At 42.9% G+C, this 12,541-nt stretch overlaps 1 protein-coding gene across 6 annotated transcripts in view; it reads left to right on the plus strand.

Moving 5' to 3' along the window:
- LOC137637640 (tripartite motif-containing protein 2-like) overlaps positions 1–12,541 on the plus strand; it is a 78,393-nt gene that overhangs the window by 1,128 nt on the left and 64,724 nt on the right. For all 6 annotated transcript variants that reach the window (XM_068369786.1, XM_068369787.1, XM_068369788.1 and 3 more), the window contains exon 2: positions 9,018–9,086. The gene's annotated coding sequence lies outside the window, so the exon portion shown is untranslated. The remainder of the gene's footprint in view (positions 1–9,017; positions 9,087–12,541) is intronic.

Here is a 12,541-nt window from a genome sequence, read left to right on the forward strand (position 1 = left end):
AACTTGAGGAACTGTCCGCTTATATACAAAGGCTCCACGTACTGTAATCCAGTGCATTTCTCGCTAAGGAAACGTAGGCCAGATCCCGTCAGGCATTGTCTTCGGTTAGAGTACAGACAGACCTTAACTTACAAAGTGAGTAGGTTCCAAGAAGCTGTTTCTAAGTCAAATTCTGTTGAATTTTGTCCTAGGGTAGGCTTAACCGAACTCCCATGTATATGATTTTCAACTGCGAATGTCAACAAATCGTCCCGTTTCATATTGCAAACGACATCTTTCTCACTGCATTAGATTACATATTGTTTTATTACAGTTCATTATGAGCTTTTGATACAATATCTGAAATTTATGTATTGCCAATACATAGGTTTATGTTATTTTTTTCCGAGTGAAGCGAGCACACGGTGCAGTTAAAACCATTAAGGATTATTGAAATATTCCGAAATCCAATGGTTTTTGCCGCGCTGTATGCTCGCTTCGCTCACAAAAAGGGAAAAACATAAAGTTCCCATGTATTGGCAAACTGTATTGGCGGGGTGTGACTCTACTGAAATGTTATCATGTATGATTTCAGTTGAATTTGTTTTTGTATCTTCGTATGCATATGTTGAACGAACGTCGTCTAATTGTTGCAGAAGCTTCCGAATGTTTGTAGGAACTTCTTCGTATGCATATGTTAAACGAATGTCGTCCAACCACTGCAGAAGCTTCCGAATGTTTGTAGGAACTTCTTCGTATGCATATGTTAAACGAATGTCGTCCAACCACTGCAGAAGCTTCCGAATGTTTGTAGGAACTTCTTCGTATGCATATGTTGAATGAACATCGTCTAATTGTTGCAGAAGCTTCCAAATGTTCGTATGAGCATCTGCAGTTAGTTGTTTACCGGTATTCCACACAAAGCATAACGAGAATGCACATCTGCTTAGTTGTTGTCGAGCATCCATTACAAACCCGGACCCCATTTGAATAGCTTTGATGTGGCTGCACCACTACTTGCACTTAATGTACTGTCTCTATAATGTTTATGAAGCTTCCAGAGAGCTAAAATCTCTGGCTGCACCATATCTAACCCTCCCCCCATGTGCAAACAGCTTTTTCTTTAGCCTAATGAGATTGCACGAATGTATCCCTTAATCTATCAGGTAATTTAGGTCGGGCTTTGCGGATTTATTTTAACAGCGTCGTTAGTTGAGGTGGTATTTGCAAATCGGCTGCTTGTTTGCTGAAATAAGACCAGTCATTATATGGGAAGTTAATTTAGTGCTTGGTAAGAAATATATATATAGCATCTCCCCAATATATTGAAGAGCAACTGACTGCACGGTCTTTTCCCGTCCCTCTGGTGGAGGGAGTGGTAGTAGTCATACCCTGAGATGTATATTCATGAACCGCAATATCCCACAATTTACCCAAATTGCCGTGTGGTAGTTAGGAAAGGGGGAGGGGGTGGGAAGGTTTGAATCTGTGTGTGTGCATATTTGTCTAAATATGTAGCCGTTAGTTATGGCGGGTTGCATACACTGGTACAGCATTCTGTTATCATAATTATTCATAATGCTGTGAAATTAAAGTCGGTTTGTTTACAATACATTTTATGACATTACTACATTGTTTGTGTATGTATTTCCCATTAATACATACATACATATACCAAAGGCACTTCCCCCAATTTTGGGGGGTAGCCGACATCAACAAGAAACAAGACAAAAAGGGGACCTCTACTCTCTACGTTCCTTCAGCCTAACCAGGGACTCAACCGAGTTCAGCTGGTACTGCTAGGGTGCCACAGCCCAACCTCCCACATTATCCACCACAGATGAAGCTTCATAATGCTGAATCCCCTACTGCTGCTACCTCCGCGGTCATCTAAGGCACCGGAGGAAGCAGCAGGGCCTACCGGAACTGCGTCACAATCGCTCGCCATTCATTCCTATTTCTAGCACGCTCTCTTGCCTCTCTCACATCTATCCTCCTATCACCCAGAGCTTTCTTCACACCATCCATCCACCCAAATCTTGGCCTTCCTCTTGTACTTCTCCCATTAATGGAGATATTTAATTTACGGGCAGAAAAAAAATGGATTAGCAGTCTCTTGGTATTTGCATGTTCATTTATGTAAAGTCTATAAAGTCTTGCCATAGAGTTTTGTTTTATTCAGAATCTGACAGGTTTTCAAATAGGCAAGTAGGGCAATTTGACATAAGGTTGTACAAATATAGTGTATGGATTTCTAAACTGTAGTACAGTGTGCAGAATTTCATAACAAATACAGTAGGTTCTCAAACCTACAAACTTAACCCTTTTACCCCCAGGCTCTTTGGAAATTTCCAACCCTTAACCCCCAAGGGGTTATTTTTTTCCCAGCACATTTTGCAGTATATTTTTTTAAAATTGCTTTAACAGCCTTAATATTTGTCATAGAGAGGTCAGGTTGGTCTCATTCTCTTAGAAAAAGCCTGAATTTTTAAAAAAAATTATCAAAAATATGGGAAAAAATTTTTTATAGCATTTTTTTGCAAGGACGTACCGGTACGTCCATGGGGGTAAAGAGATGGGTTTTGTGAAACGTACCAGTACGTCCTTTGGGGGTAAAAGGGTTAAGTAGAACTTTGTTAAATTTTGGCCTAGGGGAGACCTAACCTGATTTCCAAGCCTATCAGTTCCTGCTACAGAAGTTAACAAATACAGTACAGTAGTTGGGTTTCATATGAAAAAGATATCAGGTTGTTGCAAGTGTTATTTTGCCTACTGTATTAAATTATACAATATTGTTTTACAATATATCTTTATCTTACCTTTGTTATTTTTCATTTGATTTGTGTTTGTATATTATTATTATTATTATTACTGTATTACTATCCAAGCTACAACCCTAGTTGGAAAAGCAAGATGCTATAAGCCCAGGGGCTCCAACAGGGAAAAATAGCCCAGTAAGGAAAGGAAATAAGGAAATAAATAAATGAAGAGAACAAATTAACAATAAATCATTCTAAAATAAGTATTCAAATGTTTGTAATCTGAGGACTTTCTGTATGCATACTTGCGAAATTTAGTATAGCACTATTGGGAAAATATTTTTACAGTCATGTTGACGTACATTTGAAATTGGTATGAATTATTTGTATATTATTATTGTTACAGTTTTATTATTATGGTTTTTATTACAGTATTATTATTAATACTAGAAATAGGAATGAATGGCGAGCGATTGTGATGCAGTTCCGGTAGGCCCTGCTGCTTCCTCCGGTGCCTTGGATGACCGCGGAGGTAGCAGCAGCAGGGGATTCAGCGTTATGAATCTTCATCTGTGGTGGATAACGGGGGAGGGTGGGCTGTGGCACCCTAGCAGTACAAGCCGAACTCAGTTGAGTCCCTTGTCAGGCTGGGAGGAACGTAGAGAGGAGAGGTCCCCTTTTTGTTTTGTTTCATTTGTTGATGTTGGCTACCCTCCAAAATTGGGGGAAGTGCCTTGGTATATGGATGTATGTATTATTACTAGCTAAGCTACAAACACAGTTGGAAAAGCAGGATGCTTTAAGCCCCATAAGGGCTCCAACAGGGAAAGATAGCCCAGTTAGAAAAGGAAATTAGGAAACCTAGAATAATCTTGATAAAGTAATTAAGTAAACTAACTGAGCTTGTCATAAGAAATAAGTGTTACGAAGGACGCATTTTGTCTTTATTATGTGCAAAGGATAAGAATTCAGTCTATCGATAACTCTTCCATCTCTTGAAATAAACTCATGTCTTGGTTCTACCAGTATTGGAAACTGGTTTGATTTATTCATCCCTAAAGATAAACATAAATACAATTGGAAAACTCATTCAATAGAACTTAATTGCACGTTGAGATACTACCGCTAGAGAGTTATTGGGTCCTAAGACTGGCCAGACAGTACTATATTGGATCCCTCTCTCTGGTTACAGCCTACGTTTCCTTTGCCTACGCACACCGAATAGTCTGTCCCATTCTTTCCACATTCTCCTCTCCTCATACACCTGACAACATTGATATTACCAAACAATTCTTCATCATCCAAGGGGTTAACTAGTTGTTCAGCGGCTACTTTCTTGGTAAGGGTAGAAGAGACTCTGTAGCTATGGTAAGCAGCTCTTCTAGGTGGACACTCTAAATTCAAACCATTGTTCTCTAGTCTTAGGTAGTGCCATAGCTTCTGTACCATGGTCCTCCGCTATCTTGGATTATAGTTCTCTTGCTTGAGGGTACAATCGGGCATGCTGTTCTATCATATTTCTCTGACATGCGCCTGTCGTGCTTACCTATACTGGCGTACCCTTTGAGCTCTTCTATGTACGAACGCCCAACACGTTCACCATTTTTTTTCTTTTTGTCTGCATCCTTTCCTACTCTTACGTAGGGTCGAGGTTTCTGGCCAGCGTTCTCCATCTACCTCTGTCCCACACTTCATTGCCGGTTAATCCCTTTGATTGAAGGTCATCCTTGATACAGTCCATCCACCTTCGCTTTGGTCTCTAATCGCACGCAAGAACTCTCGCGCCCTCATCACACTCACCCTTAATGCATATCTCATCTCAGGCCTGCTCACCTCTACAGACTCGTTCATCACGTTTTCCTGAACTCAAGCTTCCATCCCGCTTTCCCATTCGGTCACAAATAATACCCTCAACTTTTAACGGCCCTCAATAGCACAATTCGTACTCTCCAGGAAATCTGCGACACGCCTCTTCATCACGCCCAACTGTTCGCACATGCCTCTCTAAAGAAGCTTGCTCTCTGGAGCACAAGCTCCTTTATGCCATAGGGCAATCTTCTTTGCGCACGAGCACTTCTCCCGAGATAGCTCAAAGGAGCGTGGGCACTCATCACATGTAGCTCTCCTTCCAGTCCAGACGAGCACAACTCATTTTCCTGTAGATAAATATACACCTGTGAGTGTTGGGTCACGATCTGTCATCAGTATTTTGACATTACAAATAGGCACGTCTGCCCGAATGCGCTTGTGCAAGCACTTGCATTCTCGCACCGGAGAATGCTCGTACGAGAGTAATCGTTCACCCATTCAGGACCGTCAATCACGTAGGCACTCGTCTTGTAATGACAAGCCACCAGCTTGGTCCTAAAGGTAGGTGTGTGCTTCAATCAGGATAGGCAGTACCATCTGAAGCAGAGAACGCCATGAAGTAGGCAGTCATTATAAGGACGTGATCGTTGTTCACATCACGATTCGCCTATGGCCACCTCTTCATGGATGCATTCTCCAAACCATTGTACTGAGTTAGTCCGATCCGACGGGATGGCGTAAGCCCTTCAAAGGTATAGGGAATGCTGGTCATAGGGATGCCCTTCAAACTAGTAAAACAGGAGGTGAAAGATGGACATGAATGACAGTCTCCTCATCTGGAAGACGAATTGAGGGAGACGAAAGGTCCTACAGGCACACACCAGCGAAAGCATAGAAACCAAAGACTGTGTGTACCTTTGTGAAGTTCTTAGCCTTGAATTAGGCTGCAGAACAGCCTAGGGGAGGCATCGAGAAACAAAGTAAAAGAAGGCAACACTGTCATTGACAGGCACTCTGGTGCCTCTCAAGCATTAAAGCATTCATTAGAGCTTCCCTGGTTAGAACTGGCCCAGTTCTTAGGCTCAGATTTCCTGGCATAAGAACTCTTTAAGAGCAAGCAAGTCTTTTAGTATCTTATCCTCAGAACCCTCCCTGAGGGATCAAGTCCTTCTCTCCTCCTAAATGATGTGGTCATCACGACACTAACTCCTGGCATCTCCATTGGGAGATTGTGCACCTAGAGCACGATCTTTTCATGACTCGGTGGGTTCAATACTAAGGAAAAGGTTAAGGTACTGTAAAGAGAAGCACTAACACTTTGCAACTCACTAGTAGAACAGAGGCAGGTTCTGTTTCCAGCCCGAGAAGTTGACAACGCGGTGGAAAGGTGGAGGAAAACGAGTCGGGTCTCTTTTTATCACTGAGTAGTGAACTTCAAAAGTCGTAGCACCTCCTGGCCTACCCCCAAAGTATCGGCTCTGGGATCATTAAAATCTGGCCTTTAAAAATCTTCGACAGGACCAAGACCCAGACCAGCTCCTACACATCCTCAGATTTCTGCTTGTGTGTAGATACTGCTCCTATCTTTCAACACCATTATGGTTTATGGTTAAACCAGAAGAGGGGCCAGAAAGGTCTAGGGCCAGAAATCCCCTTTTACGGTGTGGCTACAGTATTTCATCCATTGGCACTCCCCCTCGTTTCACATGGATACTGTATAGAGGTAAGGAAGATGTTGGACAACGGCATGCTTCAGATCATGTGGGACAGATTTCTGGGCTTTTCCTAGTGGAGATGGCACTGGGGCGCTGGAGACCGATCATGTATCTCTCCCCCTTGAAAAAGTTCATACGACATACTCCGTTCAAGATGGAGTACACTGTTCGGTCAGCAATAAGGAGGAACGATTTCATGCCGTCCCTGGATCCGAAGGATGTATAATTTCAGATCCCAGTCCAACGGTCCAACAGGAAGGTCTTCCATTGCATCCTCGAGGGAAAGGCTTCCAATTCAAAGTCCTATGCTTTGGACTGTCGACTGTCCCCCATGTGTTCACGCAAATCTTCGCTCTGTTTCAGCCTTGGCTCATGCCAACGGCTTTCGTTCGCTAAGTTACTGCAACGTCTGGCTGATACTGTCCTTCCGATGTCAGCCTCTCCAGCGCAGAGACATACTTCTTGTGTTTTTTCATGGTGTGGGCATCATGATAAATCTTAAGTCCAGCCTCGAGCCCAACTGGAGGATGGGATACCTGCGTATGCTGGTGGACACAAGGAAGGCGGAGATATTTCCTTCGGAGAGTTGCATCGGCAGACTCAGGAAAGTGGCGCAGCAAACAATTTATCCGGGTAAGACAAGGCCAAAGGTACTCGTACGCCACTTGTCCCTAGAGAAGTGCCTCACGGGCGACTCTGTCAGTGTTCCTTCCAATGGTACCTGAAGACACTGGCTGGCAGCCACAGATACCCCTCAACTCTTGGTACCAGTTGATCACCTGGAAGTAAGGGAAGATCTGCTGAAGGGATCTTCCTCAGAGTGCTCTCCTTGGAAGATGCTTCTATAGACGGATACTGTACATCAAATGAAGGGTGAGGTACACACCTGAGGAATGAGATTGCCTGTGGGTGTTGGTCCTAGGAGGGAAAACATCCGCACATCAACGGCTTAGAAATGAGAGCAGTGATGCTGGTCCTGGAGTCATTTCAACACCATTTGATAGACCACTCGGAGGCTTTGATGAGCCACAACAACATTGTAACGGCCTACGTCAACGAGCAAGGAGGTACTGTTTCACAGCACCTTTGCGCTGGACAACTCGGTGGAGCTGTTAGCAAGATTCATTCAGGACCAAAGGAATGTGATCGCCGACAAGCTCAGTTGCCAGGGTAGGGTGGTAGGAGCGGAGTGATTGCTCCATCCTCTACTAACGAAGAAGCTGCTGACTTTGTTCGGTTCTCTGTCAATTACTGTTCACCAATCCCAGACTCAGCAGGAGATTTAGAGGATGCCTTCCAACACCTTTGGGACAACTGCAGCAATTATGCTTTTCTTCTGTTTTGCCTCATTCGAAGAGTACAGTACTGTAATCAACAGATTTCTGATAAACCAGATCTCAGGTTGACCCTGGTGGCTCCCAAATGGCCACAAGCAGAATGGTACCCTGACCTGCTAATGCTCCTGACAGAAGTTCCAAGGGATCTTCTCGTATGGCTCAGTCTGCTTTGCCAGTCCCACATGTAGAGCTTCTGCAACATACTGACATCTCTGTTGCTTCATGGGTAGAGACTATTAAAATATGATAATTTGTATCTGTGTCGGAACAAATCACAAATTTTAAAGGTCTTCAAGTTTCACTTGCTGCTTTAAGTGCCTTGCAAGTCCTAGTTTAAGTAGAAATTGGTTGCTTAGTATCCTTTCTGGTGGGCGGGGCTAACCCGTCATTCATCAGTAATTTCCATAACCTCGCAATGAATTTAAACGGCTGAGTCAGCATCTTCATACAAATCGTCATCATCATCATCTCCTCCTACGCCTATTGACGCATAGGGCCTCTGTTAGATTTTGCGGGAGAGTCTTAGCACTCTGCTACGACGGGGACTTGTGGCCATTCTGTCATTCTTGCTTTCCATAGACTGAATAAATCCATCGAGGAATCATTGGCTAGATTCATCAAAGGATAGCCAGTTCCTTGTGATGTGCAGTGCCTATCTAAATAAGGCAAGTGACCCCTGCCGGTCCATACTAATTCCAGTAAGATCATCCTCCAGGCATTGAGTAGAAGCCGAAAAGATATCTTATCTATTGCCCTAAACCCAATCCGTCACCCAGCTGCCAGTGACTTCATCCAGATTTAGGGGGGCATTTCCTCCGCACCCAAAGTTCTCGTTACTCCACCAGGTTGCTCATCCGCTTATGGAGTTGTTAGCAAACATATATTGCTAAGGTATACCGCCTAACACGGTACATAGAAATCATACTCGTATTGAAGAACTCTGGTTTATATAGTTAGGAAAAGTACAAATTAGTTTAACCCTTTTACCCCCAGGCTATTTGGAAATTTCCAACCCTTAACCCCCAAGGGGTTATTTTTTTCCCAGCACATTTTGCAGTATATTTTTCTTAAATTGCTCTAACAGCCTTAATTTTTGTCATATAGAGGTCAGGTTGGTCTCATTCTCTTGGAAAATGCCTGAATTTTCTCAAAAAAATATAAAAAATATGAAAAAAAAAATTTTATAGCATTTTTTTGCAAGGACGTACCTGTACGTCCATGGGGGTAAAGGGATGGCTTTTGTGAAACGTACCAGTACGTCCTTTGGGGGTAAAAGGGTTAAAGAATCCTGATTTTTCCTTTGATAGGTCCTTGTTCTTTCATTGCCCCAATCCTTTTCTTCTTTATCAAAGATCTTTTTGCTTTTCAGTTGTCAACCATTCCATTTTATCTATTAAATCTCTCCTTATTATTTGCAGTTTACCTCACTGCGATGGCAAAAGTGTGAGAACCCAGGGAGTGGTGTTTCTGCGATATGAGTGAATAAGGTAAGTCCGAGAATACGATTTCCTCTCTCTTTGCTTTTTCTCATTCGTCATCATCATCATCTTTCATAGGTCTGGTCTTCCCTTTGCATTTAAGACTATAATTGTGTTCTCTCTCTCTACTCTCTTCTATTTTATATTCTGTCTTTCCTATTGTCTTCTATCTTTTACTATGTCTTTATAAACTGCCTTCAAGTCCAGGTGACTTGTCTTCATCTATCCCTTTTTTCCATCATATCCTACTGCTTTTCTGATCGGGGAAGAAAACATTAGAAGGTGGTTCATTACCAGCAGAATATTTATATAAATTACTGTTATATTTGTCCATATGATTTTATTGAGATCATGTTGGTGTGAATTTGCAATATGTACTGTATTACTCGAATGCCATATGCTGATGAGATCATGATGAGGGGTTGATGGAGATGGTTTGGGAATGCTCTTCGCACTTCCCAAGAGAGATTAGTTCACCAAACATTTAACTGGGGCGCCACAAGGCACTAGAAGAGTTGGAATAACCCAGACCTACGTGGCTGAGGACTATGGAGTGCAAAGTAGCAGATGATGAATAGAAAAGTATTGAATTAAAAGCTCAAGACAGAGACGACTGGCAAAATCTAACCGAGGCCCTTTGCGTCTATAGGCGTAGGAGGAGATGATGGTGATGTAACAATACTGGCAAATCTTTATATTTCATGGAAAGGGAAATTAATTATAAATGATTCAAAGATTAATTTCTTGGCTTTTTATATTTTCTAATGTATACTATTTTTAGGACCATCTACCTATGAAGGAACTCGCTGTTTTTGATTAGTGCCTTCCTTTTCATGTCTCCACCATGTTTGTTATTACACAGTATTTGCTCAGTTCTACTATGTCATGTCTTGCTATGGAGAATGATAACTTTCTGGTTATTTAAGCTTTTATATTACAGTACAGCATTTGCACACATTCCTTTCCAATACCGCCAAATACTTCTTTATTTCATTTCATGTTACAGATATGACTTTTGGCAAGTTTTATGCACTTGCAGTACTGCATAGCACATATTTTGTTGGGTTGCTGTAGTACACTTTTATTATTGATTTGCTGTGCCTTGTTTGATCTGGATGCCTCGGTATTCTTACATAGGACGTCCGTATCATTCTTAGGTTGGTGGTTCCAATCTCTCGTGGGAAACTCACTGGCTTATCCCCAAGCGTCGAACACAACTTTTGTAAGTTCAACAGTATTGCTGTGGACTCGATTGCTTTGTAGGGGATTCTTTCACGTGCGGGATAACTGTTAAGGAGTGTCAGGTGAGTTTGAAGGTTTAAAGGCCGCTCATGAATGGCAGAGGCAAGGGACAGTGACATTGCCCTATCAAGCAGGACAATGCCCTAGAGACTGACCATAGAGGGCGAGGTAATGGCTGCTGATGACTCAGTAGATAGACCTATAGGCTCCCCCAAACCCCCCATCCTTAGCTCACAAGAATGGTGAGGTTGCAGCAACCAAAGAAACCGAGTGTGAGCGGGACTTGAACACCAGTGTGGCGTTCACCAGTCAGGGACGCTACCACATTGGCCACCACAGGTCTTTTGAAAATGGTCAAAGAAAGTTGTGTATCATATTTGTTTTCCTTTTTTATTATGTTAGTTGGTATAATTCTTTGTTATACTGCCTCTTATTCATAGTTTAGTATTTTCCATGATGATACATGAATTTGTGAGAGACTTTCTTGTCTTAGGAGGAAATGTACGTCTCTTATTCACGTTTACGACAAGTTTCAAGTACAGGTTGTTGGTTTACTTCTCATCCTGTCCTGACTCAACAGCATAAAGAGTAGATGTTATACATTCAAAGGACTAATGTACATAATTTTAAGTTGCCTTTGCCGTAACAGAAACGGTTAGCGTCTCTTTTCTGACCTATTCAGAAACTGAAACTTCAATGCTGGACTACAGTATTGCAAGTTGCCTTTGCCATAACAGAAACGGTTAGCGTCTCTTTTCTGACCTATTCAGAAACTGAAACTTCAATGCTGGTCTATTGTAAGTTGCCTTTGCCATAACAGGAACGGTTAGCGGCTCTTTTCTGACCTATTCAGAAACTGGAACTTCAATGCCATTTCATTTGATTCTTCAGGAATTCAGAATGTTACTCCTTCATTCCAAAACAGTATCCAACATGTCCAATGTAGAGGATTTTCAAAGCCTCGGTCTTCAATCTCTACCAACTATTTTTCTGTTTATTTTATGCAATTAACTTTTCATGGAGACCCAAGTAAGCGTTGAGCAGTTGGAATGCTTCTTCATGTCCCGTTTTCTCTCTTTTTCTATTCCTCTGTTGCCAGAGAATCTTCAGTTTCCAAGTAGGTCTTGAGGGCTCGTACTGGACAGAGCAGCCTCTCTTGCTCTTGACCCACTAGGTTGGTCAAGTTAGGAACCTCAAAGGTCCTCGGCCAGGGCTTAGAAGGGTTCTCGTTCTTAGCGAGAAAGTCTAATCTCAAGGCACAAACTGCCCCATTCAGATTGAAGCCTACCTATTTTTCAATTGCATGGACTTCACTAACTCTTTTAGCTGTTGCTAAGGCCAAAAGAAAGAGGGTCTTCTTGGTAACCTCCCTAAGGGGAGCCTGTGAGATGGGCTCAAATCTCTTGGTGCACAGAAATTTAAGAACCACATCAAGGTTCCAAGAAGGGGGCTTTAACTGGGTCTGCTTGGTCGTCTCAAAAGACTTCAAGTGGTCATGTAAGTCCTTGTCGCGAGACAAGTCCAAGCCTCTATGCCGACAGACGGAAGAGAGCATACTTTTGTACCCTTTGATAGTGGACACAGCTAGCTTAGCGTCCTGTCTGAGGTACAACAAGAAATCCGCAATCTGGCTCACAGAGGTAGAGGATGAGGAAATCTTGTGCTTCCTACACCAAGCCCTAAAAGTCTCCCACTTGGACTGAGAGACCCTCCTCGCTCTGGCGATAGCTTTCGCAGCTTGCGCTGAAAAGCCTCTCGATCTGACGAGCTTCTCGATAGTCTGAAGGCAGTCAGATTGAGAGCGAGGGGGTTTTGATGATATCTCTCGAAGTGGGGTTGTCTGAGCAGATTTGGACTTGCAGGGAGGCTTCTTGGAAAGTCCATCAACAAGTCCACCACCTCCGTGAACCATTCCCTCACCGGCCAGAACGGAGCTATCAGGATCATCCGTCCTGAATCGAGGAGGGCGAATTTCCTGACTACCAGATTGATGATCTTGAACGGGGGAAAAGCATAAGTGTCCATCCCCGTCCAATCCATCAAAAAGGCGTCTACTGCTATTGCCTCTCTGTCCGGAACTAGGGAGCAATAGATGGGGATCCTCTTGGATAAATTGGAGGCGAAAAGATCGATGAGGGGTCTCCCCCACAGCCTCCAGAGACTCTGACAGACCTGTTGGTTGAGGGTCCATTCTGTGGGAAGGACCTGCCCTTTCCTGCTGA

The sequence above is a fragment of the Palaemon carinicauda genome, unplaced genomic scaffold, assembly GCF_036898095.1.
Source record: "Palaemon carinicauda isolate YSFRI2023 unplaced genomic scaffold, ASM3689809v2 scaffold9, whole genome shotgun sequence".
Lineage (NCBI taxonomy): Eukaryota > Metazoa > Arthropoda > Malacostraca > Decapoda > Palaemonidae > Palaemon > Palaemon carinicauda.